The sequence below is a fragment of the Copidosoma floridanum genome, unplaced genomic scaffold (genome assembly GCF_036245765.1).
Source record: "Copidosoma floridanum isolate Cflo_tuat_1 unplaced genomic scaffold, Cflo_Japanese_pri ptg000021l, whole genome shotgun sequence".
Taxonomy (NCBI): domain Eukaryota; kingdom Metazoa; phylum Arthropoda; class Insecta; order Hymenoptera; family Encyrtidae; genus Copidosoma; species Copidosoma floridanum.
In genome coordinates, this window is record NW_028321898.1 from 11,264,430 (window position 1) to 11,289,239 (window position 24,810).

Consider the following 24,810-nt stretch of genomic DNA (forward strand, 5'->3'; position numbering starts at 1 on the left):
ACTGTGAGCATGGAATTATGTTCAGACCAACGCTGCTGCGTAAAGCATTCAGCGCTCTCGCATACCTATACACTCTGAATATACATATAGGTATGTAATCTCGTTTGTCGCGAGAGCACGAACGAATGCCCATGCAAAGAGCGCGTATAGTATACATATATGTTAAGAATACACGTGGAGTATATCTGTGTAAAATCTCATCTGTCGCGAGAACGGCTGAAAATGCTCACTCACAAAAGTGCCCCACGTTCCACAAAAAGTTTTTACTTCAAAAAAATAAAATACGTTTGTAATATATTATTGGATCATATTCGAAGAATAAAGACTTAACGAGTTGACTTAAATAATAAAATGTTTAAAAGAAATTATACGCATTATTGGCGTACCTCATGCTGAAGGCAACTCCAAGGCTGGAGCTATTAAGATTTTGACAGTACCATAATAAGATAATAAATTAAGTTTGTACATAACACTTCAATTTCAGTCTGTTAAAAAGACTTCTCTCCGGAGTTCCAAGTTCACCTTACTTACTCAAAAGTAGTTATTTTTTATGATTTATAAACGGGCCTAACCACACCCGCTTACGTGAGATGCCGCCACATTAATCACCTCTCTGTATTTTCGCTGTTGCCCGTACTGTACCTACTTGTGGCTGTGACAATGACTAGTCTTTTTTATTAATCACTCTTTCTAGTTTCTAAGAAGCACATTTAGTTGTTGTTGTTAATGGATAATTCTTTAGGTAACGGCATACGTTTTTTATACCGTATTATCTCTATCAAACGTATTCTCATTTGTCTCACATCCAAAGAATATTTTTTAAATGATAGTTTGTACGTGATTTTTATTATATCCTATGAAAGTTAAGTCATGAGTATCACTGTCAACGTCGTTCTTAACTTTTCTTTACTGGACACTTTTTTGCTGTGTTTTTTACTTTGAGTGTCAGTAATACAAATATTTTTTTTACATTTCCATCTTTTTTTCTGTTTGAGTCCTCCATTTTATTTCTTTGGCTTCTACATCCTAAAATGGTTCTCTCATAGATATACTTTTATTCTATCGACTCTAAAGTATTTCAGAAAGTACAGAATGCATATAAAATTTAACCAATTCTTCTTCTATCTGCTTATTCCGAAATTGGTCGTCCCTGAAGGCTTTAGCATAAATCATATTTATTTTTGTTTATACAACGAATATCATACGTACCATCACTGTTCTTTATTAATATATTTTTCAAGTCTTTGCTATTTTCAATAACATTTTCTGCTTTGCAATATGCTACATTGATTGACATCTTCATTTTTATAATACCATCTTCATTAATCATTCCATGGAGTTTACAAGCCAAGTACGGGTAAGATGAACTCCATTCACAGATGTTGCTCTCTTGTCCTTTTTATATATCTCCGCGTTGATCTTGTTTTGTTTTGAACTGCTGAAAATATCATTTTATTTTTATATTTAATGCCCTCTGAGTCATATACAGTGTTTTGGCATGTAAACCGTAATGTTTATCGGTATCGTGCAATTCCGCAATCCTTATTTTTCTACCTTGTAATGCAGCAGTCTCGCGATTTCTTGTAACTTTTTCTTGACGTTTCTCATAGATTTTTTCATAAAGTTGGGGACTTCACCCATTTTATATTGGTATACTTCTGTGAATACTTGTTGAGTGATATGTCTCAATACTGCTCTATATGCTCTTGCAGTATTCTCACTTTTTAAAGCAAAATTGACGGACTTACCTCCTACCCCAATACATCCCAAATTATTAAATAATTCAACTTTATTTGTTGCCATTTTATGCAAGAGGTTTTTCTTATAGTCACTCAAATACGTGATATACTTGAATCAACTGCATTGCATTTAATTTCTATTATCTCATTTACTGCTTCAATGTCTATCATGTTCTCTAATGGTATGGACTTTTCGGTATTATCATTGAAAGCCTTGTTTGAGTTTGAAAAAGAATCTTCAGAATTTAAATTTTTATGTTGTAATTCAGTACTACATGAATTATACGTGTAACCACTACTAGTCTGCTAAATTCTATATGCCCTTTCTGCTTTCTGATTTCTGTGCAAGTTATAATTACATCTTGGTCTCCATTTGTTTTCACATCTATATCTTTAGTTCTTAAGTAATTCTGGCATCTGTTATTAACAAAATGACCTTTTTAAAAATGTAAATAAATTTTATTAATGAACAAATAAGATCATATAAAATTTCTAACAAAGAATATCTTATTACTACTTATTGTACATTACTAACGACTATAGATGTAGTATGGATAATAAGATAATTAAATTTAAGCATTCGCTGAGTATAAGTCTTTAGAGATAGTAAAGAACATCGATATAAGAGCACAGATACAAGTAGAGAGATTTCTAACGCCAATGCTACGATGTGAGACGACTTTTTGGCTCTAATTAGGGTGACCCACCGTGACCAGCTATCAAACCAGGCGTACATTTTCCGAGAGTATGAGACTCGTATCAAACAGCGTGTAGCGCGCCTACGAGAAGAGGAGTGGATTCGCGGGGAAATAAGCATATAGCGCACATTTTTTAGACATGTGGAGGAGGTTTACCAAATGTGTGCCTACAGGGAGAGGAGAGGAAATGTCGACTATAGCTATGTAAGTAGGTAGCTAAACGCACAGCTAAAGCAAGCGACGACACGAGTAGTTCTCTTTTGACTGTAACTGACTACACTTGTGCTATATATGTATGTATATACATTTAACTGACTCTTGCTCTCGATTTTATTTCAATGTAATCTATCAATTTTATTTCATTAAATCGTGGAACTAAGCTCTCATAATGATATGCACAGACTTTTGATTTCAAAACATTTTTTATTTATTTTTTCCGTACATTTAATACTTATTCTAAGCTCCAGTATTATTTTGAAAAAATTTTAAGTTACCACTGCTCGTAATGTTTTGCTATCTTAGGTTTGATTCCAACTGTCAGCAGCTTTTTTTTTTTTTTTTGGTCATTCTGGTTTAATTTCTTTTATTTATGTTTTATTTAAGTCTAAAAATTATGTTTGCAATCACTTTTTTTCTAGTACATCAAAATAAATATATTTTTAACGCTCATTCTATTAAATTATTTGGTAAGCTAACACTCTACGTTGGCAAGGCCATTCCGTAATTTCATTATAGTAAAATAATTTCTTAGCATATAAGTATAGCTCATACATTTTTGAACTCCCAAGAAATTATAAGCGTTAAATGTAGGAGGGAAAAATATTTCATTAATATGTTGATAAAAAAACAAAACCATAACTTATGAGGGTGATGCAGAATAACAAAGATTTAATTTTTTAAGCTAAGCCAAATTTAAATATAACAAAAATAAAAAAAAATAAACCAGTATGACCAATCTAAAAAAAAAAAAAAAAAACTGCCAACAGTTGGAATCAAACCTAAGATAGCAAAACATTATGAGCAGAGGTACAAACCTTGACCATCTTAGCCATCGAAACTTCGGTCCAGAGAGATCTTGAGGTCACATGTGCTCATCGATAACCTCTGGAGCATGTCCTACAGTTCATGAATGAAGCAAAAAAGTAACGTTTTGTTTTGAGTTGTAATGGGGACCGAAAAAAAATAAATTTCCTCAATGATTGCAAGAACAAACAAGAAATAATGAATGGCCTACTAAGATGCTATGTATTCAAAAAATTCTATTTTTTCTTCAATAAAAAACACCTAACCTCTAACCTATGGGTTATAAGCTGAATTTTTGATTTCTAGCTTTTGAATCCAAAATCTACTGTGGCTTAGAAATAGTTATAGGTATTATATTTGAGCTAAAAACCTTTTCCAACACTTGAAGTTTCTTAAAAGCCTCTTGCTACTCTAAAACTGTTTTTTTTTCACTCAGATGCACTCATTGCATTTGATAATACTACAAATTTAATACAAGCACTTAATAAATAAATATTATCACGCAAAGGAGCACTCTTAATTTTTTTTGTGTTCTATCACAACAAAGGTTTTTTGGGTGCTTTAGAGTTGTATATGGAAGTTTTTTGAACACCTACGTTTCACTGATATGACGGAACTATTGAAGGAATTAAACTGGTTAAATTAACCAATTATAAATGTACCTTTAGTGTTTTGGAATAAGATGCATGTTAATTAGAAGTTATTATTGCGATAAACGTAATTAGTATATATTAATTTTTCTTTCTGTATGATTTACAAAAACTGCACGATTATGGTAGACCATTGAATTACAATGTGTACATGGAGAACATTTTTTTAATCGGCTGGTCAGTTGTTCAGTCGGTTTATTTCCATGCCATTCCTACAAAAGCATATCTGTACACACCATTCGTACATAGATGTATTAGATGTAGAAGCTAAATAAAAATAAGCTGACCAATGGACCGACCGATTGATTAAAAAAACGTACTCATTACTACTATCCAGGGTACCGATCGCATGATGCCACTATTTCCAACCAACATCAGAGAGGTATCGATACGTCGAATCGTTTCGAAAACCCTCGTGGACTGCAGGTTTCCTATGTACAGTCACTCTAATTGGTTGATCAGAATTCCTACTCAAAATCTGTAGGGATTTTTGAAGAATCTTCTGTTTTTATCTGTATGTTTTGTAATGCAGCGCCAGTTTTTACCTCAAGATACATAATCAACGCTCACGTGTATGCAAGGATCGTACAGGAATCATTAATGAAACTAACAGCCTTTTAAAAAATATGGTTGAAAATTCTAATATAGCTATGCTATCGAGGTAAGATTATTGTTCATGGTAATTTTTTTAAAAAAAGAATACAATCACTTATAAGCGTACTTAGATAAGCTGAAACAAACTTTAGTTCACAACAATATAACAAAATCTACCAGTTTTTGATTCTGTACATAATCTGTACTACACATAACATGTTGTAGCTACCACGGTGTTCTTATGGATCAGGAGTGACTGGTTAATTGTCGTTTTCTCTGTATCAACAAATTAAGCAGTAATAATAAACGAACTCAGTAGATGCCTTTCACCAAGAGAGTACGAAATCATCATCTTTAAAAGGAAAATCGATAGAAAAGGACAACCACCAGGGGCAAAATATTCATCGAGTTCAGGCATTTTTAATGTTGCCATCCAATGGAAAACTGTAGCATCCACTGTTAAGAGACGTAGTCAAGGTAGTAAGCATTAGTTTTCATAAGCAAAGAGTATGAAAAAATTTTTTTTTCATAAATGTAAAGACGATTTTAAACCTAGAGTTATGTCATAGTATCGGTACATGCATTGTGTTTATAATGTAAAATTTTTTGTCAGTGATGTTTGTGGAGAAAGGCACTCCCTTTCTTAAAAAACAGGTTATTATTGATAGTCTTATAGAGCTTGTATGCGCTACTCAAAGTAGCCAATGACTTCAATAATAGGTAAGTTATGTAATAGCTATATTTGCAGAGGCCTAAATGTATCAACAGTAAAAACAAAAATGGCTTGATAAGGGTTTAATTTGTAAAGTTATATCTATTACAGTTCCTGTCATTTATTAAATTATATTTCTTTATCATTTTTTCTTTAAAAACTCTTCATTGTATTTCATAAAAAAATGTATGCCATGAAATACATGAGAATGAACATTTACCACCAGGCACTTCGTAATTTTCCATTTGAATATCATGGTATTTACACGTTCCAATGAATTTTTTTTTACAACTTAAAATATTGATTCTAATTTTGTAACAAAACCAAAAATTATATTTTGTAGACTTTATAAATTGTTTTTATCTAGATCCACAGAAACAGCTTTAAAATATTTAATTTTTTAGAGTTCTTAGTTTTTTATAGGCTTCGAAGGCGATACCGAATTTTTTTCAATTTATTTAGTCTCAGTGATGTCAGTTGAAAGTATAATCTAAAACTCTAAAAAAAATTCAAAATGTCATCTCGATAACTAAACAAAAATTGTTGCTATCAATAATTATCACAATTCTTATTAGCTTTAAATCAACGCAATGTGGCTTTTGCCACAGTTTCTTCGGTTCACTCACAGGCGCTCAACAAAGTAATAGTTGGTTACTCCTATTTGTCTTCTGCAGATGAGAGAAATGTCGTCCCAGCCTCCACTGATACGACTAGTCGTATATACGACTAGTTGCATAGAGATGTAAGGCGAAACAAGAAATTCTGTTTTATTCAAAAATCTATAAATGACAATCCAGCAACTCTCGCTATTCCGAACCATTTGCATGTTGAGCACCAATATAATGTCAGTAAAGGTATTTCTTTTGAAAATTAATATTGACATCTAGAAAAACAATGCAAAATCACAGATTTGCATATGATGTGTTATGACCAATGCTATCCATTTTAAACTGTATGGCGTATACGTACATTTTAAAATTTTTTAGCTCGAAATCAGCGTATTCTGGCTCCTAATGCAGCTTTTTTGGATACTGGCTCAAGTCTTGAAATCCATTAAAATGTGATTAAATAACATATTCAATTTTTTAAACAAAATCGTATTTACTTCGTTGACGCTGCAGCTTTTTCGTGCAGTCTTCTAAGAGTTAAAAATAATGCTTGTCTTTTTAGTCAAAATCAAGCTGCGGCTTTATTGGCTAATCAGCTGCCCTCGGATACTTAAAAAAAAGCGAATAGACACAATCTTGGTGCTTCTTTTGCCAAAGAGAGAATATCGTCCCAGCCACCGCTGGTTCGACTAATGAACTTCGTGCAGATGTGGAAAATGAGGGGTCTTGTTTGCATAAAAATCCTCCCGATGTCAATCTTGATGCTGCTGCTCTTGTCAATCATCAACATGTTGATTGTCAACAGACTTCTATAGAAGGTACTCGTTTATATGCGAATATTATGATTGAGCAGCAATGAACCAGAATAAATAAACAGCAACTTTTGAAACCATTTTGAATGTTAAAAATGTAAACTAATTTAAATACTGAACTATCGATATTTTGCAGCCGAAAAATATCGCAATGAGACTTTAGCCACGGCATCTTCAGCCAATCGATCACAGATACATTGGCAAGACTTTAGAACCTTGAATCGTGTTTCATGCGCAAACAGTACAAGAGTTCCAAGTCTGCCAGGACTTAATAATAGATTTCAAAATAACGAACATATTCAGAATTTGAGAGCTGGCAATGTTCTTCAACAAGATGCTGCAAGCACGGGAGCTCTGAACACAGTCAATTGGAATATCAATGAAAGCAATAATACACCTTCTCGCAGCAACGTATTTAATGATAACTCGGTAGAGCAGAAAAATAATGAGAGCAAAGCATGTAAAGACAATAAAATTCAATAACTGAAAAGAGTAAGTAACAAGTCTAGTCATAAATAATTTTTTGTTGTTGTTATATTTATTGAAGCATTATTCATACAAAATGTCATTAAAATTATTAAATTGAACCTGTCTTACTAATTCATGAAGCAAAGTCGCAAAAACCGTTGTAATCGATAACCGTAAGAACTACTGAACTGATTTTGCTAAAATTTCGCATACTGATTAATAATAATTTTAAGATGATTTTTCCATAGTTTTTTTCTTGGAAAATTTAATAAGAATAGCAATAAATAAGCTCAAAGTTTTGCTACAATAAGCTAGCTTTGCGTTCTAGTTCAGTAGTATTCGCTTGGTGGTGTCGAGGTAAAATTGAAGCAACCTGGAATCAAACATAGTGAAGAATGGTTATAAGATGCCCCATTGAGTTGACAATTATCGTGGTCAATCATCAGCACAATACCAATAACAGAGTAGTCCGTCATGCAGCTGGGCATCCTGGCTACTGATGACACTCATCTTTCATGAGCAAGCGAAATAAATCAGGGCTTACCCCGGATCACCCAAATAACCGAGTGTCTTTAATTGTAAGCGTTTCACGTTACATGTTAACACACTGTGGTGTTCTATTTAGTGAGTCTTGGGCAAAGCCGAGACGGGGGGGGGGGGCACGAGTCTGCTATAAATTAAAATCATATTAATTAATAAGAACTTACACATTTTAATATTTTTTGGAGAATGCATCTTTTTACAGTAAATATGTATTCTTTTTTTCTTCTTCTTTTACGAAATGCAGCCAATCGTTGAAGCATCAGGCTTTAGTTACACTACCGTCAGTTTAAAGTGTGTGATATTTTTTGTTAAGACATACATGTGCCATATCAATTATAATCGCTGGAAAAGATATATGTATAAGAAATTGTGGTTGGTAATGAAGGCAGAAAATTGAAATAGAACTATATACGGGGAAAATTTTTTCAACTGCCCCAGCGCCACCGCAGACAGGCTGGGTGAGCAAAAAAGACGACTTCTTTATCTCGTCGTTTGGTCCTGAGAAAAATGTTTTAAAAATCACAAAATCATAAATCCCTGTGCACTTTTTACTAAGCTTTCTAATAGCACTATCAGTTTTCACAAACTTTTACTTTATAACCTATAAAAATGCAAATTTTGGTTGAAATACTTTAAATCTCGTGATGTACAATTTGTAGAATTTTTTTGACCATCTTGATCGAAATATGAGACAGTTTTACTCAAGTATAGTCATTAAAAAAAAGTGTTTTTTGACATTTTCATGTATTTAACCGATGAACGTATAGGTGCGAGTCACCACGCGGCACGGGTGGCTGCTATGCGCCCGCCACCGCTCCTAACGCTGCCACACTCTGCAAGACACTTTTATTTGTTTACTTTTTGATGATGTAAATAGCAGTTAATAAAAGTAGATAATAATTTAATAATCAGTAGACATGTAAGTAACAACATAATATTTTACTGTTAACAATCAAGGAGTAATGAGTTTACATTAATAAAAATAAAATTTAACTATCTTTTTCTGTATTCTTCAGCATATTTACTTCATTTATCTTCTCTTTTTATCGACAGTAGTTATTTTCAAAGCCATCTTACCCCCTCTCAACTGTAGGAATATTTTATATTTATTACTTGCAGAAGTATTTTTTAGCATTTTATTGTCACTAGTAGATATAAAAGCGTGATAATTTAAAGTGCCTAGAATCATTTTTGCGTTTAAAATTCGATGTTTTAATATTTTGGCAGTTTCATTGTAATCAGTTTTACTACAAAAAAAACTTTTGCTTCCTTGCAATATCTTTCAGACCAATGAAATAAATCTTCTGCCGTCAAAATATGGTTTTCTGCCGAGAGCTGCAAACTTGATCGTCGAGCACCACGTTTCAGATTTGCTCCTATTCCATAACATGCTCCTTTTCCATGGGCTGTGGCGTGAAAATGCCACTCTGTTAAAATGTTGAAATTATTGACATGATTTGAAAGAAGATGAAAATTCGTTTAATTTTCGACGTGTTGTGCTGCGCCGTCACTAACGTAGTAAATTTTTTTTGGATTAAAGTGTTTTTTCAAATAATTAATCATAATCTTTTGATAAACATGTACAGCTATCGTATCATGGGATAAATTATCTGATATTATTGCCAAGTATTAATGAAATCTCAATGAATTTAAAGTTATTGTGCATCAATGAGTTTGAGTTCATGTTGAATAATTCACCTTAAAAATATCTTTAGCTTCTAAGCTCTCCAGCAACATTCATCTAAGTCCTCTATAACTCGTACAATCTAAACAGTTTCCTAAAAACAATTTTCAGAAGGATCGTGACATACAGTTAGGTTCAGACAGTCTCCATAAGTTTTAAAAGGTGATACTGTGTGTTTTGTCGACTCTTCTAATTTTATTGCATCCAACATGAGTTTTTTGAGTTTGGGAGCCAATATTTTGCACTGTAAGCATATTATAGCCTTATCTTATACGAATGGATATTTTTCTTTCAACGATTGCAGAAACTTCACTACACTTTTGTTAACGTGATGGTTCTCTTTATTCTCTTTATTCAAGGGATTACAGCAGGAAAATCTTACATCACGAGATTTAAAGCATTTTCACCAAAATTTGCATTTTTATAGGTTATAAAGTAAAAATTTGTGAGAACTGATAGTGCCATCAGAAAGCTGAGAAAAAAAAGCATACGGATAGATGTTTTTGTGATTCTTAAAACATTTTTGTCAGGCCCAAACGATGAGATGAAAAAGTCGTCTGTGGCGCTCACCCACCCTATCTGTAGTGGCGCTGGGGCAGTTGAGAAAATTATCTCCATACATATCACAGTAGATGATTTTATCATGCCACTGATATGAGGTGATACTAGTATCATAGATTTTTTCAAACACTACTTATTGGAAAAAGAGTAGAAGACCCTTAATTTTGACGTTCCAAACAATACAGAAAACTTGATTTCAAGAAGATTGATCGCAAATTTAAGGGAGAAAAACGGAAAGTCAGATAGCACTTTACTAGTCAGACATCTGATTTTTCGTTTTTTGCTTTTAATTCTGAATCAATGTGGCCTAATCTGGACTTGGTTTATTCATTGAAGTGTCAAGAATGAGCGTCTTTTCTTATTTTTGCAATAAAACAGCAAATTCTTTAATACATAATGTTATAAGGCTGAAAAATTACATCGACCCTATCAATATGGTGGTACATTTCATTTTTTCTGGATCGCACTAAAGGATTAACATAATATGGATTATTTTACAGAAAAGAGTTTTATTTGGTTATTGCTTTTTCAATTACAATTGATAAATCCAAGGGCCGAGATTCTTATACATAAGGATTTATTTTTGAAAGACTCTTATTTTCTAATCGTTGACCTTATAAATTGCTTTTAAGATGTAAAAATTCTTATAATATGTGTATGAAAAATAGTTCTAAGAAGAAGGCAACTTTAAATAATACAGTATGAGAAGAAAGTTACCTATTCAAAACTTAGAAATTTGTCCTTCTAGTAAACAATCATAGACTAATCTTATACTAATGAAATAGCTTTGTACACACAATGAAATGGAAAACTATTTTTTCTTTTTTTTCAAATTACTCTATAAAAAAAATTCTCTACACCAAGAGTATTCGTTGCAAATTTTACTTCCGTATAAAATATGTCATTATTCATAAGAATAGTAAAAAAATTGTTAACACTTTCGCTAATTTCTAGAATTAAGACAAATGTATTATGTTGATAAAGTGATCACTTGAATAATAATTTTACTGTGTGGTGTTAACTATTTTAGTTATGTAATTATAAATTATAATTATAAACTTAATTTTAACAACTAGTATAAAGGGTATCGGAGGGGTGGCCAGAGGGTTAACTGAAGAATTGTGGCTTGAAATGTAAGAAAGGTCTGAAAGGGAACAAGAGGGGGGCAGAGGAAGGCTGTATTTTCATAAAATATTATTTTATTGGGTTCATATAACCCTCCAATTTTAAGCGTTTAAAACGGAGTTCCTTGATTTACATTATGAGATTTGGGTGAACAAAAATTTATCATTGTACTCGAACCTAATACATACTCAAATTACTGATTTACTTGGCGAAATTTACTCTTAATAACGTGTCTTTCTTTTTAATGTCTCTCTAGGTTATAGTTATTTATTTTACACGTGATAAATATACTATATAATTAATTCTTTTCATGTATTAACTAAATATTTTATTCTGTACATCATGACTGTATGTAGACAAAGTCTACAAAAAATAAATGGAACTTTGTCTCAACCATGTGTTCGTAGAACTCTTACGACTGGTTCTCCTTATTTTGAAACGGGCTCAAGAAGAAACTCTAAACTTTGTGTGTACCGAGGGCAGTGGCTGGGAGGGATTAGTGAATTTGGTCTAACAACTATAAGTTAAAAGATATATTCATGTTTTCTACTGATATTGCTTTACACGATTAATTTTTTTATGGGAAAAAAGCCATTTTATTAGGAACTATACTCGTTCCATGAAAAAATTCATTTTGCGAAAGTAACGCATGTCTGCATACATCTACAATAAAAAGGATACTGCTCTACGTTTTTATTTCATCTCTACCCTTTTCTCCTTAGTAATCATATGTGTATATATGAAACAATCTCTACAGATAGTGCCTCAGCATATTTCAACAGTTATTTTAGTACAAGAAATCTGATTAAAGTGATTTAGAATGTTTAAGTGCGGCTGACTTAAGTACTTAAAAAAGTTAGAAAGCAGTTTTGTTTTTGGAGGGTGTTACATTTTTTTCTTACCTTAGAGCTGTTATTAAGCAAATATCATGAATATCACTATGGTAGTATGTTATTTTTGTTAGTAGGAAAATCATAGATCAAGCTTTAAAGGACTCTGTGATGCACCTCTTAAGGACGTTGTCAACGCTCTTAAGCAAATTAAGCTTTCTTAGAGGATATTTTACTTACATAAGCGTAAGTGACCTTACGCTGTAAGTATTAAATTAAAAAAAATTTTTAAGTAAATAATGTACGGATCGCAACTCTTAAACATCATTATATATAACATTCCTAATAAATGAACATTATTTAAAGTCAAGGAAAACTTATAAAACTTTGTTGACAGCTCACAAAACGTAAGAAAATAACAGTTAGCTGATTGTTCGCAAAACTTTTTTTACTGAATTGATAATTTATCCATTTTTTTCATGTTTTGAATTGCTTTTGTTATACATATTTAAAAAAACATACGTGATCAAAAAGCTATCAGTTTTTATATTGTCAATCCTCCAGGGCTTAAGTCATCCGTGTCAAAATTAAGTTTCAATACAGTGGAAACAGTTTTAACAGTAGCAGTAACAGTATTGAGCATAGTTTGTCAGATGTGGGTAAAAATATTCTTCTTAATTCTAACAAGTTAACAAAAGCAGCAAGCAAAGAGAGTGACAATAAAATGTTTTTGAGTCAGATTACATACATGGCTAACAAGTTTATAAAGGGTAGACCAGCTATTCAACTTTCTAGGGGATATTGACTGTTATGCAATTCATCAAAAATGTAAAACATACGTAAATAACTATATACCATGAGAAGAAAGGGTGGAAAATTTGGTCATTAGTGATCATTTTTTAGAGTTAATGGATGAAAATTGACTCTAGAGGTGTCATGAACCTTACATTAGGCAACCAATTATCTATACATAGTATAGAAGAAAGTATTATTTCTCGTATGGAACAGTGCTTCATGTCCGATAAATCTGTGTTTGGCGGAAAACGGCTGTTTTGTTTTATAAATTTTTTTAGCTTTAACTTTACCATGAATTCATGCCTGATCTTATGCACGTTTTTTCCAAGGAAACTGTAAACCAGTTTAAAAATTATTGGACAAAGCACATTAAACAACCATATTTCATAAAGAGTACTTATCTTACAAAACCTTACGAGTTTGTATCAAACATAAAAGACCACACACAAATTTGTTACGTGACTCGTCTATTAAAAATAAAACTGGTGGAATGCTAAAAAAAAGTAAATGAGATTTCATATGTAAGTCTGCCTATACTATATTACTTTGTATTCAGAAAAAGCATAAGGATACTTCAACGTAGTAAGTCACTGATTTTTATATTTAGACCGAAGCATATTAAATTATAGATGAAATAACATGTTCAAATAAACACAGTAAATGTTATTAAATAAAAGAAAATGGTCTATTATAAGAAAAAACAGTTGTGAAGGGTCTACGGACCCCCAGTTGGAACGAAGTTCCATTTCTTTAAGCTTTTTTGTAGACATTGGCTACATACAGTCATAATTTATAGGATGAAATACAAAGTTGTTAAATAAAAAAAACTAATGATGTAATTGACTTGTCATATATAAAATAAATAACAATAACTTAGAGAAATAAAAAAAAAATGAAATAAAAATGGGAGTGAAAAAAAAAGATTAAATAGAAAAAAAATAAGTAAAAAAAAACAATTAATAAAGAAAATTAAAAAAAAAGGAAAAACATAAGATAATTATAAAGACGTACAATTTCTTAGGTAACAACAAGGTCGCCTGACCCATAAAAAGAACGAAGCTCTATAAAAATAAGTACTGCATTCACGTAGCTCACTAAAACAAAAACTTGAAAAAGGAATAAGAAAAACATGAGAAAATTTAGTTCAGTACTCACGATAGTTAAACTTCGTGAGTACGTCATGCATAAATACAGTACCTACGATAGTTAAACTTCGTGAGTACGTCATGCATAAATACAGTACTCACGAAGTTCAATTATCGTGAGTACTGAACTGAATTTTCGTATCTTTTTTTTATTTGTTTTTCAAGTTTTTGTTTTAGTTAACTACATGAATGCATGCTCCACCGCTCCCCCCGCTCCTCCTTCACCTCTTCCCCCAAAAATACTTATTTATAGAATGTTTTACCATTATAAATGTTAAAAAATATACGTAACTTAGTACTTAAGTCATACCTCGTTTTGAGGGTTTTTTAAGTCACTGATCATTGGTCTCCCTCTGTCTATTCACCCCCTCTTACTCACTGTATGTCTCTGAAGTACCATTATTCCTTTAACTTGATTAAACTTTTACTTATTTTTATACAGCTTCATTCTTCCTATGGGTCTAGTGATCCTCTTGTTACCTGAGAAATTTTTTGTCTTTATACTCATCTCATGTTTAAAGAACTTTATTCTTACTGTGATTCCCATGACCCATTTATACCCCCTGGTTTGTTTCCTTTTTTTTTTTAATTCCTTAATTTAATTAATTTTTATTCCTTACTTCTTTCCATTTAATCTTCTTTTTTTATTCTTTTTTTTATTTCATTTTTTTTCATTTCATTGTGTTTTTTCATGTCTTTTTAAATTTAATTTCGTTTTTTTTTCGTATTTCATATCATTATTTTTATCTCTTTAACCTTTTTCAAATGCATTTTGTTTTTTTCATTTTTTTAAATTTTATTTCTTATTTTTTTATTTCACTTCCTTTTCCATTTTTCAAATTTTTTATTTCACTTCATGTTTTAAAGTCTTTTCTGATTTGATTCCTTTTTTTAATCTCATTTTTAAGTTATTTTTATATTATTTTCTATTTTATTTTTATTATCATTTCATATTTATTCATTTAATTTTTTTTTAATAAATTTTTTTGTTTTGATTTTACACCTTTTTTTCTATTTTATTTTTAATTGTTTGTTACTGCATTTTGTTTAAATTTTTTTTATTTAATTTTTGTACACAAATAATTTTCAATTTATTTTTTTCTTACTAATTTCTTTGTAATTGTATAGCCAATTAATACAATCTTCGTTTTATTTTCATATAATTGATAAATGACAATTTGCTATTATTCGTTTAATAAAATCAAAATAAGGGCCCTTAAAAACCATTAAATAACACGTTACTCTAAATATACATATTAACTGATCTTACATGATTTATTTATTATTGATTTAACAACTTACTATATTTATATACTTATGTGACACGGTAACATAATTTGTTTGTCGAGTTCGAAATAGACGCCCTTAAAAACCATTGATACGTTCTGCAACTTCATTGTATATGTTTATTTTAATAATTTATTTATTTATCAAATAATTTATTTATAACAGTAATTATTATTATTGTTTTAATGCCAAAAAAACGTCAGGTTTAAAACAAATCGGTTGGTATTTTATGCATTAAATGTATAAAATACCAATACTTAATGCGTAATAATGGGCTTTCTTTGATTTCATCTACATAATCATATTCATGCTAGTTAAATTTTTTGTTTTTTTAAATTCATTATTTAGAAAAAAAACTTTTTTTTAGGATGAAGAGATATCTAGTATGTGACTTCCATTTTAGGGAAACCTGTCATTTTTTAAATAACAGCCCCCCAAACACGTGACATAAGAAACTTCGTTTCGATAAATAATTAAATAAATAATTTGTCATTAATTGAATGTATTATCAGTTAATGCATATGAAAATGAAAAATAAGTAATGAACCACGCGATAAGTACAAGAAACCAAAATCTTAAAGTCGGCAGCGCTCGTAGCAGTGTAGGTAAGGTACGCGACTCGTATGCAGGAGGTCGAGCGATTAAATCTCTGTACCTCTTTACTGGAGAGTGTTTTTTTTTTTTTTTTTTTAGAATTTTAGCGGAAAAAAAATTAAAAGTTAAATCAAAATTATTGTGGGAAAAGAACATAAAAATTCGTTTACAAATAAATTGCTTAGGAGTGTGAAGGGGAGTAATGGGCAAAAATTTGCAGGAGAGTAATGCAGCACGGTTGGAAGATATAGGGTGAGATGCGGGGAAGTGTTTGTGGGACTGATGGTGAGGGCGACAGGATAAGAGGGGAAATACAACAAATTAGGAGGAAGAGACTTCCGGTAAGTGACTTTCGTTTCATAACAAATGTGTCGTTTTTAAAATTTCAGCCCCCTGAGTACGCGACATAAAGAACTTTGTTCTAAAGAAAAAAAAAAAAAACATCATTTAGAGTCAATTGACCAAGTAAATCAGTTATTATAGTATGTATGAGGTTCAAGTACAATAATAAATTTTTTTGGTGTTCGCACATGTTCTATGAGATCAGAAACAAAATAAACATTTGAGTTGTGTCAACCTAACACCACAATTATTTTTGTTAACTAACAATTCAGTTTGTAGTAACACTGGAATTATAACTTTAAAAAATCTATTAACAAGAACCTAGTTATTATTCTGTAATTTTTAAATAGTTTCTTCTTGTGCAACGTTATATCTATGTTCTTTCACGGTCACTTTCAAACTAACGTAAAAGCTCTTTTTTCTACGCTGATCAAAAATTTATTGGATTAAAGAATTTTTTCGCCCTTTATTAGGATTAGTGTGTCATAATAATAAATAATTAATTTTTAAAGATATGTGACTCTAATGCTTGTTAGTAAACTAGAAACTAAATACGACCAATAGATATACAAGTGAATCTTTATACATGTTAATCATTGTATTAATAGGTGCATATGTATAGATGGCAGCACTTTCTATACAAGAACTTTATATCCTTTATACATGCCCTTTTTCTTAATATCCAATATACTTAAGACTCACAATACTAAATCAAATAATTTTTTTTTCAAGAAGTTTTCTTAAGAAATAAATAAGAATGAGAAAAATATCCTCCCCGGGTGTGGATCGAACATACACTTTGCTATGTCAAGCTTAGGTAAAAGACAGCTCTAAAAATTAAGAATGAGAAACTTATCTTAACTTACGGTGAGAGTGAATGTACAGCTCCTCGGTAGCTCAAGTGGTAGAGCAACTGTCTAGTAAACAGGAGGTTGTGTGTTCGATCCACACCTGGGGAGAATGTTTTTCTCACTTTTTTTTATTTCTTAAGAACATTTGTTGAAAAAGAAATTATGTGGTTGAGTATTGTGAGTCTTAATTTTATTGGATACTGAGAAAAAGGGCGTGTATAGAGGATTTAGAGTGCTTGTATAAAAAGTGCCGCCATCTATAAATATGTACCTCTTGATATAATGATTAAGATGTATCAACATTTGCTTGTATACCTGTTGGTCGTATTGAATTTCTAATTTTTAAAGATGTCTATTGTATAGGAAACTTGATGACGAAAAGATCGACGGTCGGTAGATTACTCTACGAGTGATAGAAGTGGTGATAAAAACAAGCAAACTAAATAATAAGTTGGTAACTCACCATAAATTTTTAAATAAATAAATCAAATAAACTTCTGATTTAGACAAAATTATTTTTCCCATAGTCCTGGGAAATTTTTGGAGGGTAAGAACCAATTTTTCTTCTACTGAAAAACATAGGATTAAATTGTATTTTTTATTTTTGGGCAGTGAACTGAATAGCCACTTTTACAGCCAGTGCAACATGTGCAATAGCGTGATGTGTGGGAAGCGAGAAGAGATTAATACGTTATATATTGAGTCAAGCTTTTTGTATATACTTACAGTGGCCACAGTAAATGTGAAGGTGGTGCTGATGGTACGCAGCGCTGGGAGGATAAGCTACTGGCTAAGTGCCAAACAAAAGAGCGCCATCATGTTCTTTGGTGTGCGTGCATGAAGATAGAGAGAGAGAGAGGTAGAGAGAGAGAGAGAGATATCTGCATGCTGCAATATACATAGCTTTATACATGGTTGTGGGACTATAGCATGGTTGGAAAAAATCTTGTTACATTTTTTGCGGTCTAACCCCTATTTGTCCAAAACTCGTAATGCGAGAAAAAAAACTTTATACGAAAAGTCCAATCGTCTAAAGGAGTTTCGCAACAACTTTTTCGAAAAATTATGATGCAACGGACTAAGGTTGTTCAGAAAAAATACATTTCAGACAATTCCATTATTCAAAACTCTGTCAAAAATGTTAATCAGAAGCAATGAAAGCCATTGTTCACATTTTAAAATTCTAGATCTTTTGGACTCTATAAAATAACAAAACTAAGCATACAAAAGTAACTGCATTGATATAATGAAAAAAACAGGACGTATATATAACTTATTAGAAATGATTATTTTTAAACTTCCAATGAAAAAATAGGACCTGATCTTATAACTTTATTGCTATAACAACCAATTACGAATTAATTAGATTATCTGATGGTGTTATTAAGAAGCAACTGAAAAAAGAACTGGCTGTATGTTATGTTGCTAACACGAAAATTTTGTCAATTGTATTAAATAAATAATGTCATCAATATAGTCAGAAAATTATTTTGTATTGACATTTAAGACATCGAAAAAGTATGGGTGTGTGTAGAAGTTGATACTCAAGTGTGTTTGTGCCATGTTGTACATGTGTCCTTGTTTTAAAATTATTATAAACAAGAATGTTTAGTTTAAATTATTAACAATGTGACAATGTTGTTGACAATACACAAAATAAATCAGTTAATTCCTTTCAATTATTTATTTTTCTTCAGAAACATAAGCAATAAAACTTTCCTATTATTTTGTTTGTAAGTAAATTTTAAATTCAAATTTAATAAATCCAGCATTAAAAATTAAAATCACGTAATAACATAAGTGTTTAATATCAACTATAGAGAAACGTTTTGAGGGGGTGGTATAGTTAAACTTTAACAGCTCTAGATAGTAATTTGAAGAGGAACAGTGCATAGCTTACCTTTGAGCACTTAAAAGTAGACGAAGCATAACTAACAAAAAATACACGGACTTTAATTTGGATGAGAAAGTATTGAACTATTTAAAAACAAGCTATTTACAAAATTTGAAAGTGCTATTTTATATAAGAGGCATTAAGCACTTACTTATTAAAGGAAATAACTACCATGTTGCTTTGTTTGTACGCGCAGTAGACAGACTGACTCAAGCTGCTCCACAGAGCAGTGGTTTGCCAAAAAAGTATTAAAAACTTAAGTTATATGGGTAAGAAACAGAGCATCTTAAAAAAAATAAAAATAGTCCAGAACCTAGGCAACAGTTTCTATTTTTTTTTACATAGCTATAGTTTTTTTTACGGAGCAGTCAAAAAAGAAAATTGAGTAATTTTAAATGTCTTCATAAGTAAGTAAATTTTCAAAAAAAGGAAAGTGAATGTTTAGGTTATTGTAAGAAACTGAGTTGTGTTTTTTTTTTAAGTGCATCGGCTCTAAAAAATTTATTTTTTTATTGATTCAACGAGTATGAATAAAATTAATTTTAAAAATTAGTAATTACAAATATGCATAATATATTTCATGATAAATTGCTTAACGATTAGTTGTAAGAACTAACAGGTTAAAAAAGTATCCTTGACCGTTGATTTGTGTATATTGTGTGCAAACGAATTAAATTTTATTGAATTACAATTCAAGTTCATATTTTTTAAAAGACAAAAAAGACATAACTGTCACGTAGTCACTTTATTGGCGATTGTTAGTATTAAAACTGTCACTGATGTCTTCACTTCCAGTGAGGTATGACTCTCTAAACACTCAAAAAAGACAGTACCAATATTTAATTTTTTTAGTTCTTACAGTCTTAGTTATAGGTTAATAGATTTTATAATACTCCTAAATTATATTACCATTTTTCTACAATTTGTTATATTTTAAATTTATTCAAATTAAGTACAGATACGAATGGGCGTTTGAGAAAAACTGATTTTTTTGTTCCTTACAAAATTATATTACTTTATTACGTCATTAGGAATGTATTTTAGCTGTGGCAAAAAAGCTTAAACATTCTTTGAAAAAAATCTAGCCTTCTTATTTTTATGTTATACTGCAACGGTCTCTCAGGTGAGCAGTGAATCAAGGTGCCAGAATCCTACGGTAATTATACACACAGAAAGGAGCCTTAACATTTAAAAGGCCCAGTATAATCTTCTGGAACCGCAAAAGGGCAGTGTTAAGGTCACTACGGAGCACAACATTCGACACCTGGTCCATAATCGCAGGAAGCTTGGTCAAAAATCTCTCAGCTGAAAAATTTCTATAATCGCACAACCTTCTTGACGCCTGAGTCTCTCACATTAGCTCAAATCGATAATCGATATAGATGTAATCGTGTTCACCAATGAAAGGTACCGATGACTGCCTAGATGCAACCACTTTATCCAGGGACTCTACCACAAAATGATCGATCCAGGTAATTGAGGCCCTATAGTGATGTGTAGCTGAAAACTCCATCAAGTCCAGCCACCTATCAGAGAGAAAACCACGAAGATGAAACGAATAAAAATCGGTTTTCAGCATAACAGTGTTTAAATCACCCGTTATGACCAGACTTATAGCACATGGAACACCTACCCAACGCTTTAAAAAATTTCGAGAGTTCTTCACCCTTAGGACGCCTATATACTACTGCTAATAAAAGTTTGGGTGATAACGGTGAAGGAACTAAACAAACATAAATCCATTTTCACTGACGCTTACAATAACTGAGGAGTCCAACACCTTGTACCAAATTGTATTTCTAATATAGCACGCTACGCCCCCACCCTAAACGTAATCCCTATTACCAGTGGTTGACTTTAAAGAACGGTCATTACGCAAAAGGCGATAAGATGAGATCAAGTATAATGAAGAATCGCGTGTCAGAGTGAGCCACGCTTCCGATATTACCAATACGTCGAGATCAAGTATATCGAGCAGCCATCTTATTTCTTCCAAGTGTGCCCCCATAGAGTTATACGCAATGCGCAGACAGCCACTCCACGTGCCGTCGGAAGCTGGGACGAATCCACCTGTATGTCAATTTAATAACCCTAGATCCGAGTCTCTAGCAATAAAAATTAAATCTGACTTGTCATCTCTCTTCACAAAGATTTTACCGCCATGCTTCCAAACATATTTGTAGCCACGTTTTTTAGCAACATCCTTAGCTCGCATGTAAAGCTTGTAAGCCAGATAGGAAAGGATTTCGTAAGGTCCTATGGCAGAGTTTGTAATAATGCCTGGACATAAAGAAGTTCGCCGAACGTTTTTTTGGTTAACAGGACAAAGTCACACATACTGGTCGACTTAAACGATACAAAAAAAATTTATATGCAGACACCGTTGCAGATCCACCCGCCCCCACCGAGCTCCAAGAACTTTTAAGCTGCATAGCCCTAGTATTGTAAATATCATTTTGTAAATGTTTCAAACCCAATATTACCAACACAGCATTAATAATCTCCGACAAAAGTTCATGTATATGCTTACCATGTTCCAACGCTTAGCTATTCATGGAATTGAGGCGCTCATCAATAGCATTAAAACGACTACTACTATAAGAATGGATCCTTTAAATAGAATTCATCAATTCAAGGAAACGGTGGTTCTCGTCAAAATTCTCCCAGCTATACGGCATAGTGCGTACTGGGTCAACCACGTTCAAAGGGTTGTTAGCCTTATACTCAAGTTGCAAATCAGCGGACTGCAACCCCGGAGCAGTAGATGATGATGCATTAAGGTCTACGATGTTGCCAAGCCACGTTTCAAGTCGTGCCGTTCAGCTCGTGGAGTAATTGTGTCTACAACCCCATCACCCCTCTTTTTATTGCAACATTGCACGTGAGCACAACAGTCATTCTCGGGTCGCTAATTTTAAAGAGAGAGAGAGAGAGAGAAAGAGAGAGAGAGAGAGAGAGAAAAAGAGAGAGAGAAAGAGAGAGAGAGAAAGAGAGAGAGAGAAAGAGAGAGAGAGAAAGAGAGAGAGAGAGAGAGCTTCTGCTGCAGACCATCAAATTTTTTCTTATTTATTGTCATCACTAATATTATATACAATATTTTTACACAAGCAAAATGTTGGAAACTAACGCAACGGTTAAGTTTGTGATAATTCTTCTAAGTCTCAGTTGAAAAAATTGATGTACAAAAAACTAAAAATTATTTTGCAAATTAATAAATAGCCATTTGTTGTGCAACTTAATATCTTTGTGTTGTTACGGTGATGTTTAAATAAACATGACATTTTGTTTTTTTACGTCCGTCGAACATTTTTTGAAATATAAAATAGTATTCTTACTTTTTTGCTATAAACGTGTTGTTAATAATAAAATTAAATTTCCTATAATATTTATTTTATAGAAAATTTAATGAAAATAAGATTTGCAGTCAAGGAATCTCTCAAAGAGCGGTATAAACGAAGATATAAGCGAAATAAATAAAAGTTGGCTTTTCTTTTGTTTGATGTGAACAAAACTATTTTTTCATATTCCTGGGAAAATATTGTAGGGGAATAACCTATTTCTTTTCTACCAGAAAAAATACTACTGAAATATCCGTGGGGCCATGGACTCCTAGGCCAAAGTCTCAAATCGTGAAATCAATTTTCAAGCAGATCACTCTGGTCTTACATCAGTCAAATGTATCTTCAAAGATAATAAAGTCTTGATTAGGAGTTAACAGAACAGTGAATAATCTATTATAATCATAGTATATCAAAATGTTATTATTTCAAAGGTCTTTTAGTCAAGTGTTGCAAAAAACTAGTGGTAAAGGAAACACAGAGCTCCAAGATTAAGCAAGCTTCTCATCATTTTTGTCACCTTTTGCTCATAGTATTGGCATTTTGTTGGCCACTATTCGACTGTACGCGATTAGACCAACAAGAGTACGACTACTTATTAGAGTTCTAGTAGATCAATGTTTTAAATGTTTCATTATCTTTAATGCTTTCTCTGTGACATTCTTAATCTTAAAAGTTAACATTCGAGTATTCCACTTTCTGATTCTGGTGGCGTTCTCGTGATGACTGCCAAATAAACAGTCACTTTTGACATAAGACCTAGCTTTTCATCTCAATTTAAGATGCTAATGGAAGCGAAAGTTCTGTTCCAAGTTTTCTCTTATTAACCATGAAACCATGAGTTAATAAATTAAGAATTCATCATGTCAATTCAATAGAAATCCAGAACTCAAAAGTTTGTACGTGCAGTTCATGCATAAATATTTAGATTTAGGACACATATGTAGAATTAATTCTGAATAAAGAGTGTTAACATCTGCTACATCCAAGCGTTACGAAGTTCTTCAGCACTGTAACAAAACTGTATACTGTTTTTAATACCTCGGCTACGGTTAGTTCATGCATTTCTCTAAATGATCTGCTCTACGCTTGTCGAAATTAACTTCCGAATTTTTATAATTTTATTTCTGAGTGTAGAAATTATGAGTTAGTATTCATTTCAGATATAGATAAAACGTTCTGTCAAGTCTGGATGAATGAATAATATCAAAGGTATCATTGCATATGATAGAATTTTGATTCTTCAGAGGCTGTAATGGTTTATTCTTTAAAAACAGTCACTTACGGTTTAACTTGCTCATCCTTTTAGTGTCTTGCATGTTAATGCAATAAAAAGTTGATCACAGTGAATCTTATCTGCTGGCCTTGTTAGTCTTAAGTAGTAAAATATACATGGACAATGTTTCGTTGGGAAGTTATACCTAATCTGTAGCCAAGCCAAAAAAAGAATTAAGGTATAAAGGTTGTAGGTTGCAGACGTTGTTACTTGTATAAACTGTTAGCCAATAACGTTAAAATTTAACGAGACTTATTCACTGCGTTACTGATGGACTTGTTAGAAATTTCTTTAATAGAGATCAATTCACTAGTATAGGTATAAGGTGTCGTATGATTTGAGATGAAAGATGTCTTTCGTTTTAATGTATCCAAACCCCCAAAGAAACACGGTCGGAAAGGCTTATTTTATCTGATATAGGTTGCCTATGTGATACATTACGATCCTCTTGGTCAAATAGCTCTAGTCATAGCGTACCTTAAAATTCTTTTGCAATTATTATAGTTACTCCAACTAGACTGAAACTTTTACATTATTGTTTCTTCTTAAGTCAAAGCTAGGATAGGGAATTGTTTGAAACTTATCTTTTGTAAAAGCGTTATGTTAAATTTAAAGAAGCACAAGCATAGCTAGCCACGTTGGCTAGGTTTAATTGGTTGTTAACATATTTGTTTGAGTCTAACTTGAGATGGCATGCTGTTTTCTTGCATGCAATCAAATTATAAGGGGTACAGTGGCTTTCTTAGTGCTAGCGTCAAGGCGGCTTACCAGTTCGCTTCCAATTGTTAAGTCCCTTGCGCACTTAAAGCGAGCGTTTTATCGTAATATTTTGAGTCATCAGAAGGCAAGAAGTTGCTTATGACAAATGACCCTTTTCTATTAGTACAGTGCTGTAATTTTTTATCTGTTATTCCTCTATTCTATCGAGTCATGAATCCCTCAGATCGAAATTCGGAAAGAAGCTAATACACACGAAAAATATCGTGACAGTTCCCACGTTACACAAAACAAAGTCCAAATAAGATTGACAAATATTTCCAATTTTCAACGACTTATCTGCAGAAAAATATGTCAAATACTTGACAGATAATTACACACTTTAATAGCACCATACTACCGTACGTTAAACTCAATAGCTTTAGATTAAGGTCTTTTATGATGTAGGCTTCAAAGGTTTGCAATGGTTTCTGAAGGTTTGCAAGGGGGTTGTTAATAGCGTCGTGAAATGACAAGTCACAAGA

The 24,810-nt window shown here is 31.9% G+C and overlaps 1 protein-coding gene and 1 non-coding gene across 2 annotated transcripts in view; one reads left to right on the plus strand and one right to left on the minus strand.

Moving 5' to 3' along the window:
• Dpp10 (Dipeptidyl peptidase 10) overlaps positions 1-24,810 on the minus strand; it is a 1,604,019-nt gene that overhangs the window by 438,352 nt on the left and 1,140,857 nt on the right. The gene's annotated exons all lie outside the window — the stretch shown is intronic.
• TRNAT-AGU (transfer RNA threonine (anticodon AGU)) lies at positions 17,097-17,169 on the plus strand. Its single transcript has one exon. It is a non-coding gene; the product is annotated as a tRNA-Thr (tRNA).